At 45.5% G+C, this 23,390-nt stretch overlaps 2 pseudogenes across 2 annotated transcripts; both read right to left on the reverse strand.

Moving 5' to 3' along the window:
• Positions 1-12,413: 12,413 nt before the first annotated feature.
• LOC308090023 (arrestin domain-containing protein 2-like) lies at positions 12,414-19,535 on the reverse strand (annotated as a pseudogene). Its single transcript, XR_013935092.1, has 6 exons — positions 19,220-19,535; positions 18,660-18,822; positions 18,239-18,399; positions 17,396-17,450; positions 16,935-17,088; positions 12,414-13,448 (listed from the first exon to the last, which is right to left on the reverse strand). The product of XR_013935092.1 is annotated as an arrestin domain-containing protein 2-like (transcript).
• Positions 19,536-19,573: 38 nt separating this feature from the next.
• LOC308090024 (arrestin domain-containing protein 2-like) lies at positions 19,574-21,642 on the reverse strand (annotated as a pseudogene). Its single transcript, XR_013935093.1, has 4 exons — positions 21,507-21,642; positions 20,613-20,871; positions 20,053-20,215; positions 19,574-19,791 (listed from the first exon to the last, which is right to left on the reverse strand). The product of XR_013935093.1 is annotated as an arrestin domain-containing protein 2-like (transcript).
• Between the last annotated feature and the right edge of the window lie 1,748 nt (positions 21,643-23,390).

Below are 23,390 nucleotides of genomic sequence, written 5' to 3' on the forward strand. Positions count from 1 at the left end.
GTACTCAAAGTAGTAGTAGGTTAGTAGTATTATTGGTGGTACAGTAGTGGTAACAATTTAGACCTGGGATTCTCAAATCCTGTATTGATCACAAGAAAATAAATGCACTATTGCAACAAAACCCTTGAAATGTTTTGGATTTAGTAGGACATGGTGGTAATAGTATTTTTAGGAGTAATGCAGATTAGGTATTATATACACGTACAGTTCGCACACTCAAATCCAGCCTCTCTCTATGGATACAGGATAGGTGAGCACCTCGATGTAATTATTTACCCCAAAATGTAAAAATAATTAAATATTTGAAAAATCATATTAAGTAGCCTAATGTAAAGTATACATGATGTGCACATGCATTGTATCCTTCAACTTTTTGTTTATGCCCCAAAATGACTGGATATAAAGGTTTTGTAGCAATTGTAAAAATATTAGACCTTAATTGTCGAATGTTTAAGCATGTTCTAATCATGTATATTTAACTTAACATTTTTTCTCCCAAATATTTAATTGTTTTAACATTTTGGAAAAAATCGTCATGCGATAAAGTAGCCTCGGTATAAACCAGGCTTTAATGTCTTTTGACATCACATTTGCTAATATTTGGCAAACACTGAACTGAAGACAACTTTGCTCTCTACTCGGTAGAATACAACTTCTCAGCACACACTCCTAACACACGCGCACACACACACACACACACACGCGCACGCACGCACACAAACACACACCTCCCTGCCTCCTCCTGCTCACTCTCTGTCTCTCTGTCTCTCTGTCTCTCTCTCTACGGTAGGCTATATCACGCTGATCAGAGCAATGGACTGTTCCGCCCCCTCACCAGTGAGTGCTGGTCTGCTCTTATTGCTAAGTTATTGTTCCTGACCGTGCACCCGGTGAAAAAGTTGAGTGTTGTTGAAAAGAGTTGGAGTCGTGCTCGCACACTCTATTTTGACAATGTGAAAAGGGTGCCATTTCTTCCTCGGCCTAGTGGGAATGTGCGTGCATTCATGATTTGAGGCATTTTGTTGCAAAAATTTGTTTTGGTAAATTAGACCTGCTGGTGGCGCTATAACAGGCCAATGTGAAAAGGGTGGCATTTCTTCCTCGGCCTAGTAGGAATGTGCGTGCAAGTTTTCACGGAAATCACACGCTGCGTTCATGATTTGAGACATTTTGTTTAAAACGGACCAATCCTGCAAACTTTGGAAGCCAACCTTAGCCAATCAGGATGGAATATGAAATATCTGACAGATCCGTCTTGATCACATGACTATAGAGATACTGTGTACCGATTTGCGTGATGTTTGGATAAAATCTGTACGAGTAAATGGGTTTTGCACACATCGGCCTTCTGGTGGCGCTATAACAGGCCCATGTGAAAAATTTGGGGCAGAGGTTCTAAATTGGCATCCAGGGAGTGTGTGTGCACAGTTTCGCAGCGACCGGGCCAACGGTGCCGGAGATTAGCTGGTAACACACGGACAGGACAGGACACACGGACGGACGGACAGGGGGTAAAACATACTCTCTCGACTCTCGCCATGCCTTTCGGCCTGGCGGAGACAATTAACTTGGAGGATTTTTACTGTGTTTTACCTTCACGGTTTTTCACTCTCTGTGGTGAGGATGTACAGTATAGACAGGTTTCTTGTTTACAAACATTAGTGTGTGTATGCGCATTCAGGGTGCAAAACCACTTTAAAAGAAACACGCACAGTTGTGATTAATTAACAGCAGGGGTTTTCAACTGATTGTAAACCAGGGACCACCACACTGACTAAGACGCAACCTGGGGACCACTGTGGTGCTGGGAGGGGATATGGGCTAAAATGTGTGTTTTTGGTAACACTAACACTATGCATCCCAGGTCTATAATATATTATGATCAGCTTATGACTCTGTATGATTAGAGTTATAAGAACTAAAATACTCTAGCTCTGAATATAGCTTAGAGTGGACCGCGTCCCCTTAAGGCTATGGTACCGATGAGCCAATGCAGAATAACATCCAATGATACGTTATCTCAAGGTGTAATGCGGTCCTCTGACCTGTGTGGCAGTAGTGAGTTGGCACTGTGATGGCGCTGCCGAAGATTTAAAAAGCAAAGAAGTAGTGTCTCCGTCTGGTGGAATATTTTACACCCAAAAGTGTATTTTAGACGTGAGGGGGGTGGCTCAGAGTGTTCCCACTTAGTAGAGTTGGCTTTCAACTCCATAAAACCGTCTTTGTTTTGGTGAGTAGCGAAAGTGTATTTCTTATTTTCACTCCCGACGACACGTTGGCCTTGGGTCGGCTGCATTGGCTCATCGGTACCATAGCCTTAAGGGGACGTGGTCCACTCTAGGCTATATTCAGAGCTACTCATAACCCTTTAAAAAACTGTTTCTCAACCACTTGTCCATAGACACATGTTCTTAACACGGACAGTGAACCCTGGTTCCTTCTCCTCCTTTGAGATGTTTTTATTGTATTTTAATTTATCGCCCTCCCGGTCCAAACAGTTCTTTTTTATCCGAATTTAGTGATTTTTTAACCTCTATCATTAAATTTGAAAGGGTCCTGATGTTAGGTGATTTTAATTATCACATTAATGACACTACTAACAGCTGTAGTATTACTGAATCTTTTAATTGTATTCAGCATGTGTCAGGCCCCACACACATAAAGGGAAATACTCTGGACCTTTTCTTCTCATTAGGTTTAGACATCCTCGATGTCTGCACTGAGGAACTCTCTGTGACTGATCATTATTTTATTTATTTTAATCTGTCTTTTAATTCCAACTGTTTAATTGGTAAGAAAGAGAAGCAATCACGTTTTTTAAATCAGTCTTCTATGGAAAAAATCGCTGCCGCTTTTGACAGCAAACTAGTTTTAGGACCGCCCTTGCAAATAGATGCTGAGAGCCTGTTTAACTCTTTTAATTCTCACTGTTTGGTCATTTTAGATAAGGTTGCTCCACTTAAAACTAGATTTGTTCCCTCTGTAAACTCCTCCCCTTGGTTGACAGAGGCGACTCGCTCCTTTAAACGGAGATGCCGGAAAGCAGAACGCCTCTGGAAAGCCACCAAGCTCCAGGCCGACCGTATTATTTTAAGAGAACTTTTAATTCAGTACAATTATTTAGTCAAGGATGTGCGAGCTTCTTATTTTGCCAATATTATCGCCTCTAGCAAGCGAAATCCCAAAATCCTTTTCAATACAATTAATAACATTGTCAGCCCTCCCCTTCCCACTGTCCCAGTCTTCTCTAATGAAGACTGTAACGATTTTCTATTATTTTTTGTAGACAAGGTAGACAAAGTTAGAGCAAACATTACCCCCTCCTCCTCTCCCCTCCCTCCCTCCCTGCCCTACTCGGCAGCCAACTATTTGCAACTTTTCCCCTATCTCCCTGCAAGAACTGACCGACCTTGTGAGGTCAATGAAATTGTCTTCCTGTCCACTAGACATCTTGCCCACTTCCATGCTAAAGGACGTTTTTAACACAGTAGGCTCTCAATTATAAACTCCTCACTGACATCTGGCCGTCCCAGCTAATTTTAAACAGGCAATTATTCAACCACTCCTCAAAAAAACTAACCTGGACCCATCATTACCGTTAAACTACAGGCCAATATCCAAATTATCTTTCATATCCTGGTCGACAGGCTCAGGAAGTGGGTGGGTGTCTCTGGGAGCTTTCTTGGTTCCAGTCGTATCTATCGGACAGGAGCTTCTCAGTGGCCGTTGGTCCATATTCATCCGAATCCACTACACTGACATGTGGGGTTCCACAAGGTTCCGTGCTAGGTCCAATCCTGTTTGCCCTTTACTTACTTCCCCTAGGACCCATCATAAACAGCTTCATCGGTATCTCTTATCACTGTTATGCCGATGATATTCAATTATATTGTTAATTCAAACCAGACAAAATGGATATGATCAGCAAATTGCATGACTGTATATCTGCCATCAAGAACTGGATGGCCAGCAACTTTCTTCAATTAAATAATCGTTGCCCCAGACAGGGTTGCTGCTGATGTTGCCGACCGTCTTGGGTCTTTAAAAACAAATATATGCTCTAATCCTAGAAATCTTGGCATTATTTTAGATCAGGCCATGCTTTTAGATAAGCATGTAAATTCTGTCTCCCGTGCCTGCTTTTATCACCTTCGCAATATCGCCAAACTAAGATCAGTTGTTTCATACCCGGAGTTAGAAATGATCATCCATGCATTCATATCATCACGTTTAGATTACTGTAATTCCCTTTTTACCTGTCTCCAAAAATCGTCATTAGTCCGCCTGCAACTGGTCCAGAATGCTGCTGCCAGGTTACTGACCAGGTCCAGGAGATCCTGTCATATCACACCCGTCCTGGCCTCTTTGCACTGGCTCCCAGTTAATTCTAGAATACATTTTAAGATTCTTGTAATCACACACACAGAACCCTCCATGGCCAGGCACCTCCATATTTATGTGACCTGCTCCAACCTTATGTGCCCAGTAGGTCTCTGAGCTCCTCATCTCAAGCCCTGCTGGTTGTTCCTCCCACAAAACTAAAAACTAAAGGTGATCGAGCCTTTGCTAGTTTTGCACCCAGGCTATGGAATGATCTACCCTTCCACCTAAAATCTGTGGCCTCTGTGGACCTTTTTAAAAAACTTTTAAAGACTCATCTATTTAAACAGGCCTTTACGTAGCCTTTTATGATTACCAATCTTAGTGAGTTTGTGTTGCAGCATAATCCTGTATTGATTTCTTGATTTTTACCGGCTGACTGGTTAAATGCTGATTGTTGTATTTTGTCTTTTTATTTTTTACTGATATGTTCTGCTTCTATTGTTGTGAAGCACTTTGTGACTCTGATGTCTGTGAAAGGCGCTCTACAAATAACATTTACTTACTTACTTACTTACTTACTTAAATAATGACTGTTAAGGGCTTGACATAATTCACTGCACAATACTACGTGCAACACATTTAATCAAGCCCTTAATTAACAGTCATTATTTAACTGAAATATAATGCTAGTGAGCAAAGTGTTTTTGAGTGTTTGAGTGTTTTCATCCAGCCTTCTATATTGAACTCATGTTAACTGATGAGTGAGCAGACACATGCTATTATATGGGCACATATCCTAATAATGATGACCTGCAGGCCACACTTCCACTTCTTGATATTCCAGTTCCCTTTTCTGTGGAAGTTCCAGTAAAGCTGTCAACAACATTGACGTGTTATCTTAGGTCACCAGCTCATTGAGTGAACTGTTTCTCAACTAGTGGTCCATGGACCATTAGAGGTCCATGACATGATCACGGGTGGTCCATGTTTGTCTCTTCTTGGTTATAGTGGAGTCACATGTCTCACGTCATTTTCTGGCTCGAACCTTAACCTGTACATATTCCTCGGGTATGCAAGCATGAAAATACTACTGTCACAGAGATACGTAGTTACAGAAGGTCAAATACATTTAGCTTTTACTGCAAGCTCTGGGAATTGTGCCTGACAACTCATCCAGAACTTCACAAGGGACTGTGTTTGCCAGACCCAGGGGGTCGGCCTACATGAGGCTTTGTCGGTCAGTCGGTCTGTCCCTCTTTTCCTCTGCACACACGTCATGCGAAGTCCGGCCATTCAGATTTCAACCACTAGGGGTCTGGCAGTACCAGGTCTCCTGGTTCCCTTGTTTATATATGTGCCTCTTGACAGAGTCTGTGGACATGGCAATGAGCTGATCCTCCTTTGAAGTACTTTTGGAATTGAAGCATGAAGGCGGTTACACACCGGCGAATATGCGAATAAACGCAAAATTCGGACTCGTTCCGAATAATTAAAATACACTTTTTTCGCTCCGCGAAACTGGTGTGGAAGCTTGCATTGACTTTATAAGGTTAAAAAAAAACCGTATTATTCGCATGAAAAAAATCGCCCCGGTGTGTAAGGACCTTAAGCCTCCTCAAAGGACCTCTGATAATGATGATAATGGCCGCGTTTCGCAGAGATGCTGCGTTGAGATCCTGCGCAGGTTGTACGACGGGTCTTACGTGCGTCCACACAGGCTGCGCAGTATCATAGCAGGCACGTAGATTTCAGGTCATGCGTAGCCTACGCAGCTTGCGTAAGAGCCTGGGACCCGGCGAAACCTCCGCTCTACCCTCATTAGTAGCAGCTGGTTGTGCCCTACGTGCTATCGGTTCCCACGTCCACGGCGTTACGTGTCTGCTAAAACTACATTCGGGAGACAGAATGGCGTATCCTACTCTCCTCCTACTCCTGGGAGAGGCGTAGCCCTGCAGTGCTGTCCTACGAAGCAGTTTGTTACGAGCGCCCCACCATCGTAGCGAAATAGATCTATGAAAAGACCGACCGACCACACACACACACACACACACACACACACACACACACACACACACACACACACACACATTTAATCTATATATATATATATATATGTATATATATATATATATATGTATATGTATATGTATATGTATATATATATATATATATATATATATATATATATATATATATATATATATTGAGGCCGGGCCGGTGCGTAACATTCATGACATGACATTCTGCACAATGAGTACTTTTACTTTTGGTAGTTTAAGTATATTTATGTACTTGCATAAGGGATACACTTTCATATTTACCTTGCAGACATCACCTCACCACCTCAATCTAATTCATGAATCTAAACGTTGTATTTGGAGTGGACAGCTTCAGGACATCTGACAGTAGGCTATATGTCACCTACAGTATCAGCAGGTCACACAATGGACCATATGAATCCACACTTCTCATTCTCCCCTGCTGTTCTATGTTATGTCCCCTCAATTTGCTGTGTGTGCAACAGGTCCCTTCATTTTACTTTCAAACAACAGGGAATTTAGTGTTTTCAGGGGCGAGGCCATCTGGGCTCCAGTGTCCTTTAATTTCTCAAGGCAAAAATGCACTAATTCCCTGTACCATGTGCATGCATGACAAACAGGTGTATCCAAGTAACAATCAGCATTGGCCTACCCACCCTGTGGGTAGTAGCAGAAATGGAGGAGACAAAATGGCGAAAAGTAAAGCAAAGAGAGGTACACCTGCAGGCAAGCGTTCGGCAGTGTTCAACAAAGACGAGATAAGCATACTTGTGGAGGAGGTCACCCAGTTCCAGGGGATCCTTTTTGGCGGCACTAGAGGGCCAATAGATCTGACCGCCAAAAGGGGCCTTTGGCAGGCCATAGCAGTCTCTATGGCCCCCTCCAGTCCCTGTGGCATGCAGGAATGGACCACCGTCCGCAAGAAGTGGCAGGACATGGCCAGCCACGTCAAAAAAAAGGCTGCCAAAATAAGACGCGATGCCCTGGCCACTGGTGGTGGGCCACCAGACAACACTCAGCTCACCCCCGACGAGGAGAAGGTCCTCAGTGTCCTTAGCAAGACTGCAGTGGAGGGGTTGGACATGTTGTTGGGGGAAGGGTTGTCGGATGACGAGGAACCATGTGGGAGTGGGGCCACAGCAGCACCACCAACCTCCCTGGACCCCAGCAGCACCATGACCTCACCCAGCGGGCACCACCAGGCCAGACCACCAGGCCGGACCACCACACCCTCGTCCCTCCGCAGGGGGCAATCCCTACGAGGAGGCCATGGAAGGAGAGTCAGAGGTCAACTACAGGCACCCACCCTGTTGCCCTGCACCTGCAGTGAGGCCCTGATGGCGACAGAGCAGGAAAAGGTGGCGGTGCAGCGGGGAATTGAGGCCCAACTCAAAACTTCCAATGAAATCCAAGTGCAAATCTTGGCTGAAATGAAGAGGGCCAATGCCAAATTGGAAACTTTCCAAGAGGAGATGGTGGCCTTGAAGAGGCAGAAAATCCAGCTGGCTGAAAAAAGGCTTCTCCTGGCAGAGGCCCACTTTGTCCAGTCTGGATCCATCTCCGTCCCCATGTTTCCCCAGATGCAAGGTAGGTGACATGTCCATACGTTTCTCCACAATTGAATCTATTCTGTTCCATTTCACTAATCGACCTCCCTCCATTGCAGGTGATGCGGATGCAGGACCCCTGTGAGGAGTGGCATTCAGCTGTTTTTTTTTTTTTTTTTATAAAATGAGCCTTGGTTTCCTTTTCAACTGTGTGTTGTTTACTGCTGGCCTCTTCAAGCCCTAAGCATAACAGCTGATATGATGGGTGCCACACTGTACGGTGGCAGTGGGCTTATTAATCTATTTTTCTCTAATACCTTTCCTTTTTATAGGGGGAAATTAGATAACATCCATAGTCCACTCTCTTGAAACCATCATGATTCTGAACAGGTAGAATCCATTGCACACATCACAATTGGAAGTGCATATAAAACTTGTACATTGCTCGCCATGACCGTATTTTTGACATATATGGGTCTGATGCAGTACAAAATGTATGCCATCCAGTGCAGCAATGTATAAACATTCAAGAGTGTTACCAGAATGGTTTAATTATACTTGTGATGTTTTTGCTAGCATCCCGAATACACCTGATGTTATTTTGGTTGACACCAGTCACAAAGAGGTCCTGATTCTAGAAGTAGGCTGTGTTTTTGATTTGTACGTGGACCAAGCTTTCCAAGATGAACATTCAAAGTACCAACCATTACTTAGAACCACAATAAACTTGGTGTAGATTGTGCTTACTTGGAAGCCTGGGCCATGTATATAAACTGACCACGAGTGGCCTGAAAAGTGGCATGACAAAGAGCAAGCCAAACAACTAAATATTGTTCTGTTTCGGCTGGTATTTTATAGGCAGTGTAGTGACAATCCTTTTGTTAAAAAACAACTTTTCCCATTTCTGTGAGTCACTCTTTGGACAGACTGAAATAATAGACGCTTGTTGCAGGTTGAAGAATAGAATGTCCACTCCAGGTTTGTTTAGGTTTCAAAATAAAGACACGCAAACCAGGTCTAAAGACTGTGTGCTTCTCAGTCTGTCACGCCCCTAGCATGTCCTTATAAGGGAGACCTGCTGGGGATTGACCACACTGTGCATATAAATAACTGGCTCCTACAGGCAGTTTGTGGAGGAGAAGGTGCTATATGTACCCTTAGGTGCCCATGAACTGTCTTGCCCCATTACATTTGATTCCCTGTACATTAATAATAATTTGTGGATTCAAATAAAGCATTAAAAGGGGTGCGTGTGTGTGTGTGTGTGTGTGACACACACACACACACACACACACACACACACACACACACACACACACACACACACACACACACACACACACACACACACACAGTGTGTGGCTGCTCACTATATGTGAAGTGTTGTGGGCTTATTTTAGCCATACACTGTGTGTGTGGCTGCCCTCTACACCTCAGATGTAGTGGGCTTATTTTAGCCACTGTTGCTGCCCACAACACCTGAAGTGTTGTGGACTTATTTGATAGGATTTTATTGGTGGTGGTGGTGGGGGTGGGGGTGGTGGTGGTCGTCGGGTGGGTATACAGTGTTCAGGTGCTCTGTGAACTGCTTTGTGACTGCAAGGTGAAAGGGGGGGAAGTGTGAAGTCAGAACAGGTTGATGAGCTCCTGTCTGGCCTGGATACCAGCTTGGTGGAGTGCTGCTCGCCGTGCTTGGGGTCCGGGGGGAGGGGAGATGGTGGTGGTGGGTCATCATCATCCTCATCGTCGTCCTCCTCCTCCTCATCGTCCACATCATGTAATCCAGCACGCCAAGCAATGTTGTGAAGCATTGCCGTCACCACAATCACCTGGCAGGACTTGAGGGGGGATAGGCGAAGACCACCCGCGGAGCGGTGGATGCAGCGGAACCTGGCTTTCCACCTGCCAAACACCCGTTCGATGTGAGTCCTGGTGGTGGAGTGACTCAAATTGAACGCTAGCTCCGCTGGTGAGGCCGGCTCGTCCACGGGTGTGATGATGTAGGTGCGGAGGGGGTAGCCACTGTCACCAAGGAAGAAGCTCCCGCCGAACTCTCCCCTGGCCGCCCTCTCTCCCACGGCGGAGTTCTCCCACATGAAGGCATCATGGCTGGATCCTGGCCACCTGGCAACGATGTCCGTTATTAGACCATCGGGGTCCACCACCACCTGAATATTCAAGGCCGTATAGTGCTTCCTACAGACCCAGGCCGGGTCCACCAGGGCTGGATTGAGGAGCGGGATCAGCGTGTCATCCACCACACCAATCACCCGGGGGATCCCAGCCATGTCGTAGAAGCCTTGATGGACCTGACGTACCTCCTCCCTCGTGGTGGGCATCTTGATGTGGTGCCGGGCATGGCGCAGGAGAATCGGTGTCACGGCTGCCACACACCATGACACCGACGCCTTGCTGAGGGCGGATCCCTCTCCAACCATCTCCTGGAAACTCCCCACTGCGTAAAAACGCAGCGCGGTGAGGAGCTGCACCTCCGGGCTGAGGGCGAAGTTGCGCCGAGTTGGCCTCCTTATATGTGGGGAGACCACTTGGAGAAGGCGCTGGATCTCCGCACGGGGCAGCCTGTACTTCGCTTGTATAGCTCGGTCCGTCAGGATGTTTAGGGGGCTAAAATGTTGTCGGCGAAATGCGTGCACATAGGTCAACCGGCTTCGCGCACGGGGACGCTGGTTAGCAGCTAGAATATGCTGTATAGCAGCCATGGTATCTCACACATGTATGACTGGGAAATGCCTTGATATAGACTGGCAATCAATCACTTGATTGGTTTCCAGCTGTCCCAGCTGGGTTGGGGAGTGGCAGAATGTATATAAATTCTATCTATCTATCTATCTATCTATCTATCTATCTATCTATCTATGTCTATATCTATATCTATATAAATATGTTTCCTTAATTTCGAAGTTTTATAGTTACAAAGTGACAGCTGTGAATGGTTAAAAAATCTTTGGAAAATAGCATATCTACAAGCTCACAACGCCTCTTAAGCTTGCAGATGTAATTTAATGCATAAATATATTCAAACGTTGTATTTAGAGTGGACTGCTTCAGGACATCTGACAGTTGGCTCTGTCACCTTTTATGAGATGATCGGAATTTGCTAGAATTTATAAACACCGGATTCATGCATATATAGTGAAGCAGTGAGCTGGGATTGAACCCGAAGCTCCCACTCGCCAGCACGACACGTTACCAGTCATGCCAATAAGCCTGAGCTCGATAGCCAGGTCTTTTGCACGCCCTTTCTCGCTAATTTGAGTGTGGGGGCTACACAGAGAACCAGCGCAGCAGTTCCTCCTATAACAGGCTGCGCTGCTTCGTCCTCTATGCATGAACCCGAAGTTTACAAATTGTACTCTCACGGATGATCCGATCATCTGATAAAAATATTAAGCATAAGCCAAGTTAACTAAAGGTATATAAATGATGCTGAGCATGTTTCCTTAATTTCTACATTTTATAGTTAAACGTTATGATGAAAGTCCCCAGTTCCTCTCACAAAGTGACAGCTGTTGCGCTCGCCATGTTTATGAATGGTTAAAAAATCTTTTGAAAGCAGATCTACAAGCTCACAACGCCTCACAAGCTTGTAGATCTGCTATTTTCAAAAGATTTTAATACATATTAAATTTGGGAAATGGGACATTCTGCATACCTTTTGTTTACTTTTGGTATTTTAAGTATATTTAATTTACTTGCATAATGGGGACACTTTAGTGTTTTATTTACCTTGCAGATGTCAACTCACCACTGTAATTTCATTCATAAATATATTATTCAAAAGTTGTATTTGGAGTGGACTGCTTCAGGACATCTGACAGTTGGCTCTGGTATTTTTATGATCCATTTCACTGTATATATTCGCAAAGGGAGTTTAAACTGCTGTACACTGTAAAAAAAAAAATCGTCGAAAAACGGACAAAGTGCTGGTAATTTGCTGCCAGGACATTGTCCGTTATACTACAGACACTTCCATCAACCTTATAACGGATATTTCTGTAGATTTACAAGACTTTGTCTGTACCATATACGGACACTTCTGTCAACCATATAACGGATATTTCTGTAGATTTACAAGACTTTGTCTGTACCATATACGGACACTTCTGTCAACCCTATAACGGATATTTCTGTAGATTTACAAGACTTTGTCTGTACCATATACGGACACTTCTGTCAACCCTATAACGGATATTTCTGTAGATTTACAAGACTTTGTCAGTACCATTTACGGACACTTCTGTTAATCCTAATACGGATAATTCCGTACTTTTACAGTCCTTAGTATGTACTATTTACAGATACTTCCGTCAATCCTAATATCCTTTTTATTTATTTATTTTTACAAAAAAAAAAAAAAAAAAAAATCCTAATATCCTAATCCTAAATACATAATCATTACTCAATCTGAATAAAGCACAACATATAGAAATTGCTCAAAATGTATTTATTTTTTCCATACAAGTGCATTCAATGATGAAATAATAAAAGTGCATTCACTTTAATTTTTTTATATTCATTTGCTAATGTACAGTGCATTCAATGATGAAATGAAAAAAAAAATACCTTTCTCCCACTGCTGTTGCACCCTACTAGGGCTGTCAACTTTCCTCCTTTTTAATTATTATAAAAAAAGTTTTTCAATTATCTAATTTTGTTGACAGAAACTGTACAAAAAACAATGTATCGAGTGCTCGGATGAATAAAATATATCTTTTGTTTGTTTTTATAACTTCATACATTGTTTTTTGTATTGTCCCTGTCAAAAAAATAAATAAAAACACATTATTTTTTAAATTTGAATATTAATTTTCATATTCGAATATCGAATATCCGTTAGCCTACACCCGACTGGCTCACCTGTCAGTGAGGAATGAGGAGCCCCCTCCAGGAGGATGTAGCGACTCAGTCCTACACCTCCCACTCAACATTCCCCGCTGACAGGCGCTGCCCCAACCTGTAGGAGAACATACCTGAGTGCCATACAAATGACATTTATTTAAAAGACATTTCCATAAAATAAAACATTAAACTGACCATACATTCAACCATGTAAAATAATAGCAGCAAAATCCTTTTTGTTAACACCATGACCTTAGTGTGTGTACATGTGCGCATCAACCGTTTTCTCAACCAAATTAATAACAATAATAAATTCCTCCCACTGTTTGCACCCTACTAGCTCACCTGTCAGTGAGGAATGAGGAGCCCCTTCCAGGAGGATGTAGAAACTCCGTCCTACACCTCCCACTCAACATTCCCCACTGAAAGGCGCTGTCCCAACCTGTAGGAGAACAATGCAGTGACAAATAAATAAAAAGTAAACTTTTTTTAAAGAGTGTGTGTGTGTGTGTGTACGTTCAGTCCAAAAAGTTCTGTTTTGAGCTTTGAGGAAAGCTCACATGTGCCAGTTTCCTTCAGCTCAGTCACGAGCTTTGACAGTTTTGGAGGAATGTGGTGCCGTTTCTTCCCCTTCATCTCGGCCTTGGACCCTCGGTCAGGATTGATTCCAAAGAAAACTCTAAGGAAACAGAAATATGTTTAGCTACACATGCAACTAAATGAATGAAACTGAACTAAAGAGTAATATGCAAACAAAGTTGAGATACTACTTGTAGTGTGGCTCTACAGGAGTGGAGCCGTCTAAAATAGCACACATTTGTTTTCTCCACGATGCCCATGTGTGTGAGTCCATCTACAGCTAATGTTGCAAACTACTACAGTACTACACTAACACTTTGCTCCTGTAAGCTGAGCAACTCTAGTTGCATTCTAGTTGACCATCTGTCTTTGTAAAAAAAAAAAAATGTCCTCAAATCTCTTAACCCATTAACACACGATGTTTAGGCGATGCGTATGCCACGGTTACACGATGTTTGGGCGATGCGTATGCCACGGTTACACGATGTTTGGGCGATGCGTATGCCACGGTTACACGATGTTTGGGCGATGCGTATGCCACGGTTACACGATGTTTGGGCGATGCGTATGCCACGGTTACACGATGTTTGGGCGATGCGTATGCCACGGTTACACGATGTTTGGGCGATGCGTATGCCACGGTTACACGATGTTTGGGCGATGCGTATGCCACGGTTACACGATGTTTGGGCGATGCGTATGCCGCGGTTACACGATGTTTGGGCGATGCGTATGCCGCGGTTACACGATGTTTGGGCGATGCGTATGCTGCGGTTACACGATGTTTGGGCGATGCGTATGCCGCGGTTACACGATGTTTGGGCGATGCGTATGCCGCGGTTACACGATGTTTGGGCGATGCGTATGCCGCGGTTACACGATGTTTGGGCGATGCGTATGCCGCGGTTACACGATGTTTGGGCGATGCGTATGCCGCGGTTACACGATGTTTGGGCGATGCGTATGCCGCGGTTACACGATGTTTGGGCGATGCGTATGCCGCGGTTACACGATGTTTGGGCGATGCGTATGTCGCGGTTACACGATGTTTGGGCGATGCGTATGCCGCGGTTACACGATGTTTGGGCGATGCGTATGCCGCGGTTACACGATGTTTGGGCGATGCGTATGCCGCGGTTACACGATGTTTGGGCGATGCGTATGCCGCGGTTACACGATGTTTGGGCGATGCGTATGCCGCGGTTACACGATGTTTAGGCGATGCGTATGCCGCGGTTACACGATGTTTAGGCGATGCGTATGCCACGGTTACACGATGTTTAGGCGATGCGTATGCCACGGTTACACGATGTTTAGGCGATGCGTATACCACGGTTACACGATGTTTAGGCGATGCGTATGCCACGGTTACACGATGTTTGGGCGATGCGTATGCCACGGTTACACGATGTTTGGGCGATGCGTATGCCACGGTTACACGATGTTTGGGCGATGCGTATGCCACGGTTACACGATGTTTGGGCGATGCGTATGCCACGGTTACACGATGTTTGGGCGATGCGTATGCCACGGTTACACGATGTTTGGGCGATGCGTATGCCACAGTTACACGATGTTTGGGCGATGCGTATGCCACGGTTACACGATGTTTGGGCGATGCGTATGCCACGGTTACACGATGTTTGGGCGATGCGTATGCCACGGTTACACGATGTTTGGGCGATGCGTATGCCACGGTTACACTATGTTTGGGCGATGCGTATGCCACGGTTACACGATGTTTGGGCGATGCGTATGCCACGGTTACACGATGTTTGGGCGATGCGTATGCCACGGTTACACGATGTTTGGGCGATGCGTATGCCACGGTTACACGATGTTTGGGCGATGCGTATGCCACGGTTACACGATGTTTGGGCGATGCGTATGCCACGGTTACACGATGTTTAGGCGATGCGTATGCCACGGTTACACGATGTTTGGGCGATGCGTATGCCACGGTTACACGATGTTTGGGCGATGCGTATGCCACGGTTACACGATGTTTGGGCGATGCGTATGCCACGGTTACACGATGTTTGGGCGATGCGTATGCCACGGTTACACGATGTTTGGGCGATGCGTATGCCACGGTTACACGATGTTTGGGCGATGCGTATGCCACGGTTACACGATGTTTGGGCGATGCGTATGCCACGGTTACACGATGTTTGGGCGATGCGTATGCCACGGTTACACGATGTTTGGGCGATGCGTATGCCACGGTTACACGATGTTTGGGCGATGCGTATGCCACGGTTACACGATGTTTGGGCGATGCGTATGCCACGGTTACACGATGTTTGGGCGATGCGTATGCCACGGTTACACGATGTTTAGGCGATGCGTATGCCACGGTTACACGATGTTTAGGCGATGTTTAGGCGGTGTTTAGATCTATCTTGGCTGTTTGGGCGATGCGTATGCCACGGTTACACGATGTTTGGGCGATGCGTATGCCACGGTTACACGATGTTTGGGCGATGCGTATGCCACACGATGTTTGGGCGATGCGTATGCCACGGTTACACGATGTTTGGGCGATGCGTATGCCACGGTTACACGATGTTTAGGCGATGCGTATGCCACGGTTACACGATGTTTAGGCGATGTTTAGATCTATCTTGGCTGTTTGGGCGATGCGTATGCCACGGTTACACGATGTTTGGGCGATGCGTATGCCACGGTTACACGATGTTTGGGCGATGCGTATGCCACACGATGTTTGGGCGATGCGTATGCCACGGTTACACGATGTTTGGGCGATGCGTATGCCACGGTTACACGATGTTTAGGCGATGCGTATGCCACGGTTACACGATGTTTAGGCGATGTTTAGGCGGTGTTTAGATCTATCTTGGCTGTTTGGGCGATGCGTATGCCACGGTTACACGATGTTTGGGCGATGCGTATGCCACGGTTACACGATGTTTGGGCGATGCGTATGCCACGGTTACACGATGTTTGGGCGATGCGTATGCCACGGTTACACTATGTTTGGGCGATGCGTATGCCATGGTTACACGATGTTTGGGCGATGCGTATGCCACGGTTACACGATGTTTGGGCGATGCGTATGCCACGGTTACACGATGTTTGGGCGATGCGTATGCCACGGTTACACGATGTTTGGGCGATGCGTATGCCACGGTTACACGATGTTTGGGCGATGCGTATGCCACGGTTACACGATGTTTGGGCGATGCGTATGCCACGGTTACACGATGTTTGGGCGATGCGTATGCCACGGTTACACGATGTTTGGGCGATGCGTATGCCACGGTTACACGATGTTTGGGCGATGCGTATGCCACGGTTACACGATGTTTGGGCGATGCGTATGCCACGGTTACACGATGTTTGGGCGATGCGTATGCCACGGTTACACGATGTTTGGGCGATGCGTATGCCACGGTTACACGATGTTTGGGCGATGCGTATGCCACGGTTACACGATGTTTGGGCGATGCGTATGCCACGGTTACACGATGTTTAGGCGATGCGTATGCCACGGTTACACGATGTTTAGGCGGTGTTTAGATCTATCTTGGCTCGATTTTAGAGTGTCAATGGGATCAAAACATACCTTTGCATGAATTCCAGGGTAAGAGACATCTCCTTTGGATATTCAATGTTGCAGACATAAAACAAGCTGAAAGCATAGCTCAGGGCCACAATGGGGGAGGTGATGTGGTCATTCACAACTTCCTGATCGACAGCAATCTCGAATAGATGGTCACCTTAAACATAGATCACAAAAACAATATGTATTAGTAATTAAAGAAACAATAATGTACACACATGCCAAATCTTCCATACTCAGTTCATACACAGGTTATGGTAAGAACAAGCAAGAAATACTTTGAAAGGGTATTCTGCATTTAGTTTGTCAGACTTTACATACAAGTGTACTTACCATTTAAAGAGTTTGGCCCTAATCAACATTCTGAGCACCATTTACAAAACAAAATCAACCAACTCCATACCTTTTCATCGCAACAAATGTCGCATCAGTAAACCTAAGAACAAATAGATTTATCTACAAACCTCTGATTCGGATGCATGGGGTACAGGGGAGGCCGAGTTCAGCATCCGCGGAGTCCTGTTTTGGGGAAATAAAACGACAAAGATACATATATGAATGTGATGATTTTATGTTTCCAATGTACACAAACACACAGTCAGGCAGGCAAATAGACTATCTGCCAGTTTCTGTATCAGAGGTAGCGGCTAAGCATAGACAATAATGTTAATAGTAGTTATGAAAAAATATTATTTACACAAACATAATCGATTATTGTTAGAATCGGAATCCTTTCGGGGGGGGGGGGGAGTCTGTCCTCACAAGACCTTGTTCTATCAGGGGACAGAAGTGTATTATTAATTATATGAGTGATTCTCTCCTGGTCGGGAAAATAAATCAAGGATTTTAATGATTTCCTTTTATCTTCGTTTCCAGGAGTGATGGTTTACCAAGTTTAGAGATTATCAGCAGCACAAAGTGGGTCAACTATGATTTTTTGATTAGGAGTATCTACACTTAGACTCAAGTACTGAGTATTGTGGTACTTTGTCCACCACTGAATATAGATAATTATCTTGAGATCATTGCCTGGTATGATCGTAGGCAGTAGGCAAGAGATCTCTGATCACCTGGCTATTCAAGCTGGAATATATTCAGCCTCCCCAAGTTTTGGTTTCATTTAGTCTCTTATCTCTTTCAACCCCTCAATTTCTCCTCCTGAGCTCTCTTTGTTTCACTTTCAGTTATTCTAGACTCTTTTTTTTCTCTGTGATGTACATGTCAGTATAACAACTAACCCAAAACTAAAGCTAACTGGTTAACGGATGAGCGGCAAGGTTTGTTCTGCGCGAGGAGACGCTACTCACATCGCTGTAGACTGGAGGAGGCAGGAAGCGGAACTCCTGGACGAAAGCCATGAGCGGCCTTTGCAGGATCCCACTCAGGTCCTCCGTCGGGGTGGGACGGGGCGAGGAGGTGCGCTGCTCCGCCTCCTCCGCCGTCACCACGGAGCTGTAGTCAGGAGGAGCTGAGGGAAGGGAAAACAAAAAAAAGGCGAGATTCTGGGATTCTGTCCGGAATCTGAACACAGCATGTCCCGAACTCCAAGCCCTGTGTGACACTAGGTGTCTTAACTTTTAGCTTGCAGGTCTGCTATTTTTGATACTTTTGGTGTGATGCTGTAGTATGATCAAGTAGGGCATTAATTTATGAAAAAACACAAAACCTCAGAATATGGAGATAAAGAGGTTTCTGCCCGACAGCGACGAGTCAAGACATTGTACTTACGCTCAGGCTGCTCTGGGATGGCGAGGCGAAGCCACTCCAGGTTGCAGCTGTACTGGCTGCTGACGCTGGGGGTACGGCTTCCAAACGGGTGCAGAGGGATGGTGCCTATGACCAGCGGCAGCTCCAGACACAGCTTGGACGTCCCGGGAACATCAACACAAACCTGAGGAAAGCAGGAGAGGGGGCACTTTTAGGATGACGTGGAACAAAATTAACTGGTACTTTAAAAAAACATGTGCTCTCAAGGGGTGTCAGAAATAATAGAAATGTATCATCGATCAAAATGAGAAAAAATCTTATCAAATCCATGACATTAACATTGATGTGGCAGAAGGTACTTTGCAACAGCCTGAGTTTCCTAACCTGCAAAAGCCACCAGGATTAGAATGATGCAATTCATTTTGGCAGTGTGATTTATCGAACATTAATCAAATTGTGCCCTTAAAATAGAATGTCAAATCGAATCATGGATTCAAAAACCTGTGACACCCTTGAAGCTGTCAAGTTTTAATAAATAAATGCTCAAATGGCCAATGAGACTGGAGAGAACGACGCCTTACCCTGAGCATGTACTCCACTTTGATGATGCGGCACTGCAGGATGGAGGGTCCGACTGGGGGGGGGGATCTTGATGGCGCGGCCGTAGCACGTCTCCCTGCGACGCCCTCCCACCACGTCACCGCTCAGCGTGGCCACCACCGACCGCTTCTGCTTCATGGTCCCTCGGGCGATAAAGGTCTGCGCCTGGGCGATGTAGGCCTTGGGCACAACCGAGCGAGACGTGGCGTTGTCGAACTCGGCGAACACGGGGATCACCTCGCCTGAAAAACACAGCGGGAGGGAGAGAGCGAGAGACTCTTTTTTTTCTCTGTGATGTACATGTCAGTATAACAACAACTAACCCAAAACTAAAGCTAACTGGTTAACGGATGAGCGGCAAGGTTTGTGCTGCGCGAGGAGACGCTACTCACATCGCTGTAGACTGGAGGAGGCAGGAAGCGGAACTCCTGGACGAAAGCCATGAGCGGCCTTTGCAGGATCCCACTAAGGTCCTCCGTCGGGGTGGGACGGGGCGAGGAGGTGCGCTGCTCCGCCTCCTCCGCCGTCACCACGGAGCTGTAGTCAGGAGGAGCTGAGGGAAGGGAAAACAAAAAAAAAAGGCGAGATTCTGGGATTCTGTCCGGAATCTGAACACAGCATGTCCCGAACTCCAAGCCCTGTGTGACACTAGGTGTCTTAACTTTTAGCTTTCAGGTCTGCTATTTTTGATACTTTGGTGTGATGCTGTAGTATGATCAAGTAGGGCATTCATTTATGAAAAAACACAAAACCTCAGAATATGGAGATAAAGAGGTTTCTGCCCGACAGCGACGAGTCAAGACATTGTACTTACGCTCAGGCTGCTCTGGGATGGCGAGGCGAAGCCACTCCAGGTTGCAGCTGTACTGGCTGCTGACGTTGGGGGTACGGCTTCCAAACGGGTGCAGAGGGATGGTGCCTATGACCAGCGGCAGCTCCAGACACAGCTTGGACGTCCCGGGAACATCAACACAAACCTGAGGAAAGCAGGAGAGGGGGCACTTTTAGGATGACGTGGAACAAAATTAACTGGTACTTTAAAAAAACATGTGCTCTCAAGGGGTGTCAGAAATAATAGAAATGTATCATCGATCAAAATGAGAAAAAATCTTATCAAATCCATGACATTAACATTGATGTGGCAGAAGGTACTTTGCAACAGCCTGAGTTTCCTAACCTGCAAAAGCCACCAGGATTAGAATGATGCAATTCATTTTGGCAGTGTGATTTATCGAACATTAATCAAATTGTGCCCTTAAAATAGAATGTCAAATCGAATCATGGATTCAAAAACCTGTGACACCCTTGAAGCTGTCAAGTTTTAATAAATAAATGCTCAAATGGCCAATGAGACTGGAGAGAACGACGCCTTACCCTGAGCATGTACTCCACTTTGATGATGCGGCACTGCAGGATGGAGGGTCCGACTGGGGGGGGATCTTGATGGCGCGGCCGTAGCACGTCTCCCTGCGACGCCCTCCCACCACGTCACCGCTCAGCATGGCCACCACCGACTGCTTCTGCTTCATGGTCCCTCGGGCGATAAAGGTCTGCGTCTGGGCGATGTAGGCCTTGGGCACAACCGAGCGAGACGTGGCGTTGTCGAACTCGGCGAACACGGGGATCACCTCGCCTGAAAAACACAGCGGGAGGGAGAGAGCGAGAGAGATTAAGGACTGTGGCTCTGTCATGGTGAAGAGATTAAGACAAATATTGTTTAGACAGATGCTAAGTTCAATGTTCAATCTATCCTAGTTTCTTAGAGGCACAACATGTATGTGATATTTACCTTGTTTATTGACTAGAGTTCATGTTCACTCTGCTTATTCTGATCTCACACTTTTAAGTCGCTCTGGATAAGAGCACCTGTCCAAAGTTGCGGTACCACACGCGCGCCATCTTGTCTTTGGTGCCAGCCTGCGGAGCCTGAAATGACCAAAACAAAAGCATTGTTTACATGAATGAGCAAACCAGCAAAATGTTTTGTCACAGTAAAGTGTGTTTCATCAAAGAAATGATCATGTGTATGGGATGAAAATCACTGACTAAGCATAGAGCAGATTCCACGTATTTTGTATTTGATCAGTATAATATACAGGGTTGGGCAATATATTCATATATCATGTGAGATTATTGAGTAGGAATTTGGGTATCATATACCTGTGTTTTCCTGATTTTTAAGAATGAACTGAACTTACCCAACTGTTAACATAACATAGTCATAAATACATAGTGATATTTGATTTTGTCGGTGTAAAAAAAACGTACCTCCTTGGAAAGCTTTAACGAGTCTTCTACACTGAATGAGTGGCAGAGTGTCCTGGATGTCCGGGGCCTCCACAAGGATCAGGTCATCTTCATATTGAACTCCTAATTCCACCAGTCTAGCCATGAGTGCATCCATCTTCTCACTACTGAGCGATGGTATGGCTTTCTAAACTAGCTCTTTCACAAGCTCCATGTTGGCATGTTTAAGAGGAATGAGCAACCTTGCACCTCTCTGGTAAGAAGAAAGTGGATAATAATCATTAAGTTTGTCCAGATTTTGGCAGCTGTACATAGACATATTTTCATCAACTTCATTGACTCCAAGCTCAGGAACCCAGCTGGCAGTTTTCCCCCGAAGCAAAAGTAGGACAGTCATTTCATTTTTTATAATAATGCTCGCTATTTGTCCTAACTGTAGTTGTCCTTTAGTATATCTCAGTAAGACAAGCATACCATTTCCATATGGCGTGCCTTTAACCTGGACCTTCTCTGTGACAACTGAGTTACTCGAGTCAAGTCCAAATTCTTCAACTGCTGTCCTTATGCTTGGTCATAGAGCTCAGGATAGAATCTGGTGGAGGGATCACAAATGTCACAAGCCAACATGTTGAGTAGACTGAATTTGCCAGGTGAAGGATAGACAGAATCAAAAGGCAAACTAAACTCAATATAGTGAAGCAGATAGTCGCGTTTCGGTTGTGTGGGAAAAACTCTTGCCTCATTTACATATACTCTTAAATCAGTACCTTCAAATAAGCAAGCTTGAATAGGCTAGAACCTCAATAGCCACCTGTTTTGGACGCTTGGTGAAGCCTTTGCAAAGACCTAACTGTGTGTTGTGTGACCATTAAGGCGCCTTTAAAAGGGGGGGAAACAGTTCTGTGTGTGCGGTGTAGGGAGTGACCCAGCAGTGTGCTGCTGAAGAGAGGAGTGCACTGCCCAGCAGAGAGAACACAGCCTGGCTAGTGGGAGGACAGGGAGGACAGCTACCATGGACAGGGGTGCGGGTGGACAGGGCCACCCCAGCCTGTGAAGGGCTAGCGGTAGCCAGCTGTCAGGGTAAGTGCTCTCCGTCTGCAGGGGGACGTCATCTGTGGGAAGCCATCAGGAGGACTGCCAACCACACCTGTGACCTGGCCATCCTCCTGACGGCTTCCCACAGATGAGGTCCCCCTGCAGACTGAGAGCACTCAACCTGCCGGCTGTATAGTGTGATGGTGGTTACCGCTAGCCCTTCATGGGCTGGGGTGGCCCAGTCTGTGGTAGCCGTCCGCCTCTAGGCACGCGTTCTCTCTGCTGGGCAGTGCGCTCCTCCTGGGGACACCCTCCAAGGCAATTTAATGGGCTTCCACTCCAACACCCTGGTTCAGGTCCTTACTGATCAAACCAGGCTTGACAGTTGATTTGAAAACATGGTTGCCTTGCCTGATGCATATTCACAGACATGTTACATATTATCATCATTATTATTAACTTGTCACTGGGGTAAAACTGTGGACTTTGAAGCTAACTGGGGCAAGTTAGCAAAAGTCCCACCAGATGTCCCGTGGAATAAAAAACAATAGTAAATTATTGAATGTTAACAAAAACACATAAGTGTGAGGAAGTTTTTGAGATTTCTGTAATGGCATCTCTCAGATTACTGTGCCAGGTGAACATTTGTGTTTTAAAGCGAACATTTTAACTCCAATCTGTGCTTCTGGGGGTCCCTGGAACAACATATTTTGAGAAGGGGGCCACGGCCAAATACATATCATTTTAGGGGTCCTTGACATGGAAAAAAGTTGGAGCACCAATGATATAGCAACATACTGTTCGGATTTAGAAAAAAAAAATTTAGATATGCATTTGGCCACGGACCCCCATCTCAAAATGTGTTGTTCC

The sequence above is a fragment of the Gymnoscopelus braueri genome (genome assembly GCF_963280865.1).
Source record: "Gymnoscopelus braueri genome assembly, chromosome: 8".
Classification (NCBI taxonomy): domain Eukaryota; kingdom Metazoa; phylum Chordata; class Actinopteri; order Myctophiformes; family Myctophidae; genus Gymnoscopelus; species Gymnoscopelus braueri.